The sequence below is a fragment of the Rhincodon typus genome, chromosome 4, assembly GCF_021869965.1.
Source record: "Rhincodon typus isolate 14 chromosome 4, sRhiTyp1.1, whole genome shotgun sequence".
NCBI classification, from domain to species: Eukaryota; Metazoa; Chordata; class Chondrichthyes; order Orectolobiformes; family Rhincodontidae; genus Rhincodon; species Rhincodon typus.
In genome coordinates this window covers 54480794-54487011 of record NC_063335.1, presented here as the reverse complement: position 1 = coordinate 54487011, position 6218 = coordinate 54480794, and the positions used below count along the sequence as shown (strand labels likewise).

Below are 6218 nucleotides of genomic sequence, written 5' to 3'. Positions count from 1 at the left end.
CTCCCTATTTATTTCAGAACCCCCTTCCCCTCCCCCTTTTCTGAATACGGGTCAAGGCCCGAAACGTCAGCCTCTCTGCTCCTATGATGCTGCTTGGCCTGCTGTGTTCATCCAGCCCTGCACCTTGTTGTCTCCCATTCTCCAGCATCTGCAGTTCCTACTATCTCAGAACCAGAATGGGGATTTCTGACTGGGAGTATTGTTCATCCTGCAATCCCAGTTTACACCTCCACTCTAAAAGAACAATCAAATGACACTAACAAGACTCTAGCCAGAGATAGTTTTTACGCCTTGGGCTACCTGGCACAGATAGTATGAGGCGTACAGAATACCGAACATTCAACTTCAATCAAAATCCTTTCACAGAGATACCAGGCATTCAGCTTCAACTGATATTCATTCACACACTCTTAAAGATCTGAAAACCAACTGATTTCAGAAGGAACACCATAAAACACAGATTTGACACGAAGATAAGGGGCCCAACAATCAATGTAATTGCAGGCCCCGATCTCATCTGAGGGAGCTATCCCCAGAAAAATCTTAACAACTAATTCCAGCAGCTATTTCCAAGAACATTCCAAAGATCTATTTTTCAAGATCAATTCCAAGAATATTCCATGGACTACTTTGAAAATTGTGTGATTAAGCTACAGCACAACAAGGGTTAAACTGCAAAGGCTAATGCAGAAAGGGAACTTGCAAGTCCGGTTGAAATCAGTTTGAAGCAAACATGAGCATGTGTCACAAACAGACTGTGGCCTTGACCTCGTGGTTAGGGTATGGAGGACAGTTTGCGGTTTCGAGGAGGATCAAGTGAAAGAAATATGTATCAAGACACAGAAAAGGCTGTTGCTGTGGAGGTCTTAACTTGCAACCATGTAATCAACACACAATAAGAAATAAAGCCGGATATTTAAAAAGATCACAGGCTTGTTCCTTATTTTTTTTAAGGAATCTAACAATTTGGTGTAGTCAGCAGTATTGCAAAGATGAATGTTGGGAAACTGAAGACTCCAACACCCTATTGGAGAGATAAGGACTCCTCAATTCTAAAAGTCCTTGGATGATAGTGAATGCCATAACCTGTCTGCGATCTTTGACTTGAGCTCATTATTTACAGATGTTTAACTCGGTCGAAGAAATAATACCTCTGTCCCCAACCCCTGGGAGAGAAAATAATATCTCTGACAGCCCCAACTATACAACTTGGGCACAAGTCCTATTGGAACTGATAGTCATAAGAAATAATGACAGGGGAAAAGAAACAAGAAGTCCCCACAAAAATGAAAGGAGGAAATGCCCCACTTGATATTTCTGAAGTTGTCATTCTCCAAAAATTAAAGAAATACATTGAACAACAATTTGAACTCACGAAAACTTTGAATATGGTCTCAGCTCTAGTAAGTCTGAAGAGGAGGACCAACCATTTAATTTACAGCCAGTACAGACCAGGAGCCATAAGGAGGACAAAAAAGACAAAGGATGACACGTGTATAGTTACATATGAATATACACAATGGGCAGCCCACAAGCCTCCCAAACCCAAACTGGTGGAAAGATGGTCCAAGGACCATCCAAAAAAAGGGAAGCATGAAAGCATGGAATGAATTGGAAAAGCTTAAAAATCTATACAGTTTTCACCCTATGGATGGAGTACAAGTGTTGTCTATCATGGTAGGAGGCAATACGAGCAGAAAACTGGTTAAGAAGTTAGAGAGGAATTAGGTGACAAAGGACAAGACTCCGGGATTGGTTGAAGGATTACAGCCCACCTGAAACAGATTGGAGTAAAATCACAGCATGACAGTGGAAAGGCAATGAGCAAGTACGGGACAATGCAAAAAGGTTTGTGGTGATCTGGATAGAGTGGTCCAGCCTGGCAGAGGACATAGACACGGAAAAAATTGACAGTGGCAGTGTCCTGAAATCCATCTTTGTCACACAATTAAAACCTGAACTAGCAAAAATGTTGAAGTTTATGGTCCCCCATTGGGAGACTAGTCATAGAACGTATGGTGAAATCTTTGAAGAGGCTAACTGCTTGGGATGGAACGTGGAATCTAAACTTAGAACCATCCAGACCGTAGAAACAACACTGTGGGCATGAACGACATTGGGCAAAGACCTGTAGGATTAAGAAGGAGGCTGCAGGTGGTCCTAAGCCTGTTCCACGACAGAAATTTTATCCATTTGGGCACTCTGTGACTGAATGGGCATTCCTGGAATGCAGTAAGGGCATGTCCCCTGAATAGCAGAAGGCACTCCTAAATATATTGTCTTTTGGACACTGGTGCTGAATTGACAGGTTTACCTTTAATTGACAGACATAATCTGCCCTTTGATGGTGAGCATAGGACTGCAGTCAGAGTAGGAGAAAAGCAAAGACCTGGGAGCAACTGGAATGACTGCAAAGGAAAAAGAAGCAGAGACAGAGCGCGAGCACGCAACTGTGTTCATTGAAGTGTTAACTCTTTACAGTCTGGTTTGAATGCACCTTTGTTCATTGGAGGTTAAACATTGTCTTGTGTAATATTTGTGTATTCGTTCCCTGGAGCTCAAGATCCGGGAATCCTTTGAATTTAGTTTGCATTTGGGGAATCTATCGTAATTTGAAAAATTAATGTGTACCTGTATCACTGTGGAACGTGTATAGTTAATATAATGTCCTTTCAGGAAACTATCAGTGGTTGTGTAAAGTAAAAATCTGCAACAAAATGTTGATTTAAAAATTGGGTCGTAAAGCTTTATAAAAATTTTCCTCTTGGAACTGGAAATTATCCCAATTAGAATTTCATTTTCTGGCCAGAGAAAACTTCGAAAGAGTGTTTTAACATAAGTAAATCTTTAACTCCAGATGGTAAGATTTGCTCATTGTAACTGTACTTTGGTGTAAAAGTATTCAAGTACAGTTGGTTCCGATATAACGCAATAGTTCCACTCTCATGCGATCTTCCGTTATAAGAAAATCACGCAAAAGTCGCGCAATTTAAACTAATTCACCCAGAACCACATTACAGCCAATATAGGTAAGGAAAATTTGCATTCTACAAATAGTGTCTTAAATTCTTCAATCACGTTAAAGCCAATTCACATTGAAGAAACATGCATTATAGCAGAATCGACTAAAATAGGAATATTGGAATTTTGGAAATGCAATTCGTTTGAACAAAATTCTGAAGGTATGTTCTAAAGTCTCACAAAACTGATAAAGGAGTTTTAAGGGAGAGTACAATCTAACAAACGAGGTAGGCTTTTCCTTTGTGAATTATAGCATACTTATTTCTGTACAGTAAGAAGAGAGACAGTCGATGTAATTATGTCTGGGAGTTTTCAGCCCACCCCTTATACCACTATCAATTCTGCTTGAAGTGAAATGGATGGATACTTTTTTGTTTTCCAGATAAGAGGTTGAACTTCTGAACCTGTCTGCAGACTTTCAGCATTGCAACACAATGATGGATGAGGCTTCCTCAAACCATCAAGCCCATTCATTGACAACTCATTTCAGCATTGAAGAACTAATGTGAAAACATTCAGGAATTTCAATGCATAAAATTGTTAGTGACTTTGGGGGAGTATACAGAATTTTAAATTTGGACAAATTTGCATAGAGATATATCAAACATCTAGAATGAGGTATAAAGTAAGTTTAAAATATGTGATTCATATTAGAGAACGAATAAAAACAAAGTATGTTTTGCCTGAATCAAACAGAAATGTTTGACTTCTGTTTTAAAATATTATAAGATGATTTACCATGTACTACAGATCTCTGGAATTAGATAGGTGGTAATAGTTAAATGGCAAAATTGGATGAGATGAAGCAATTAGGAACAGAGAGTAGTGGCAGAAGAAAAATGAATCAGAATAATGTGTTGAAATGGCAATTGAAGTTAATGTACACTTTAGTGAAATGGAAGTTTTTGTCAGAGTACTAAACTGATAGAATTCTCTTGGTGATGTTTGTGTCCTTGTCTTTCCTTGGGTGAACTTGGTGATTGAGCCACTATCCGAGGCATCCGGACTGTATGTGGAGAGAAAAGTAAAACCTCATAGATCTTTTGATAAGATCATACGAGAGTCAAGAATGCGTGACATGGGGGGGGTCTTGGGATATTGACGTAAGTGCGCAAAAGCATGTTACCTCGGAAGTAACAAACATGAGTGAATGCTTGGTAAAAATATTGCACTGAGGAATGGGCTTCAGACACGTACACCTACTTGACAAAGAGATTAGTATGGCTTGGAAGAGCACAAGAACACAGTTTAAAGGATAAGACACTGACACATAATCCATAGAGAAACTGACTTTAAAACAGTAATAGTGAGCTGACATGAAAGGGTGCAAAAATGATGACATACATATACCTCAAAAAAAAGAGAACTGGGGAATTTTGAGTCCAAGTATGATGTTGATGAGCAACCAGTGACTGAACTTGAAGCCTGATAAGAATTGCTCCAATAGCCCAAGATGTGGAAGTTGATTATATTACTTTTTAATTGTTGTGATTCTTATTCTGTATTTCTTGTTTATATTGTTTAATTGTTATATTCAGAAAATGCTGAAGCTTAAAGTTCGGTACTTTACTGCCCTTCAACACTCTAGGTGACCTACATATTATTGTAGCTTGCTTTGCTGGTGTGATTCTGTTTGGGGAAGAATCAGAAGGGGGGAGTTGTGGAGTATTTTGAAAATTGTGTGATTAAGCTTCAGCATAACAAGGGTTAAATTGCAAATGCTAATACAGAAAGGGAACTTACAAGTCCAGTTGAAATTGGTTCAAAGCAGACACGAGCATATGTCACAAATAAATTGTGGCCTAGACCTTATGGTTAGAGTATGGAGAACAGTTTGTGGTTTTGGGGAGAATCAAGAAAAAGAAAAATGTATAAAGGCATAGAAAAGGCTGTTGTTGCAGAGGTTCTTAACTTGCAACCATGTAATCAACACACAATAAGAAATAAAGCCAGATATTTAAACAGATCACAGACTCGTTCTTTATTTTTTTAAGGAATCTAACAGTTCCATGATCTTCCAAGCTAGAGCTACCAACGGATCACAGGCCTGTTCAGAACCAGGGAAGTGACCTCAACCAGCAGATCCAAGAACTGACAAACTTCAAAAACCAAATGACCTGACTGACACCACAAGGCCTAGGTACATCCTGAGGTGAAAAATCGGGTCTACTAAACCAGCAGAAAGAAAACCAAATACTTACCCGATAGATCCATGCTGCACCTCACCGCATCAGCGGACTCAACCCAAACTGAAAAGTCTTTGCAGTCTGAAATCGTCATCCAGGCCCCAAGTACAGCAAGTGGAAACAGCCAGGAATATTTGAAAACCACATATTCCTCAGTGGTGAGCTAAAACTCCCAAGACCCAAAGTTCCGACCTAGCTAGCAGGGTGAAGAGGCGGGTGGTGACAGTGCATTGGGACACCAAGGGTAGGAAGCATGATTAAAGTTTCTGTAATTAAAACCATTGTTTTTAAGTTCTAATAGTGTTTAATCTAGCGAATAGTATATTTAATAGCATTCTTGTTCTCTGTATAGTTGATTGTGTCAATTTCCCTGTTGATTGCATTTACCTATATTTCTTGTATCATACATACCTTTTGTATTTTAAATAAAAAGACATTTTTTGCCTTGAAACAACAACCTACTGCCTTCTTTATTTCACATTCCCTAAATAAATCCAGGGATCTGGGGGTGATTCAAAGCACTTACAAACCAGAAAATAACTGATTGCAAACTGGAACGCTACACCCTACCAACTGTCCCTTGTGTTTTTTTTCATATAAGCTGAAGCCAGACATCTTGGTTATTTTTTAAGCATCAGTCTCTATAAAATGGTAAGGCTCCAGAGCAGCACATTTTGAGTTGTTCAATTTCACCTATTAGCAGATTACAAACACATGACTGCTGATGTCACAGTTACATCACAGCTTACCTCAGAGGCTCATCTACAGATTCATTACACTCTGTTTCTACACCAGCCAACTTTAAGAACTTTATATGCTTTAATGAGATCACCTATCATTCTTCTAAACTTCAGGGAATATAGGTCAACTCAATCTATCTTCATAGAGATATTCTTCTCCAGCAAATGAGAGGAAGAAAGCTGCTCTTAGCAATGAGAAGGTGGAGCTGGAGGTGACCAAGGAAATCAACAGTGCAGCCATACTACTACATGTCTAGATGCAGGAATCAAT

The 6218-nt window shown here is 39.1% G+C and overlaps 1 long non-coding RNA gene across 1 annotated transcript in view; it reads left to right on the top strand.

Moving 5' to 3' along the window:
* LOC125483000 overlaps positions 1–5632 on the top strand; it is a 21928-nt gene extending 16296 nt beyond the window's left edge. The window contains exon 3 of the long non-coding RNA XR_007261995.1: positions 5016–5632. This is a non-coding gene — a long non-coding RNA (uncharacterized LOC125483000). The remainder of the gene's footprint in view (positions 1–5015) is intronic.
* The last annotated feature ends 586 nt before the right edge of the window (positions 5633–6218 follow it).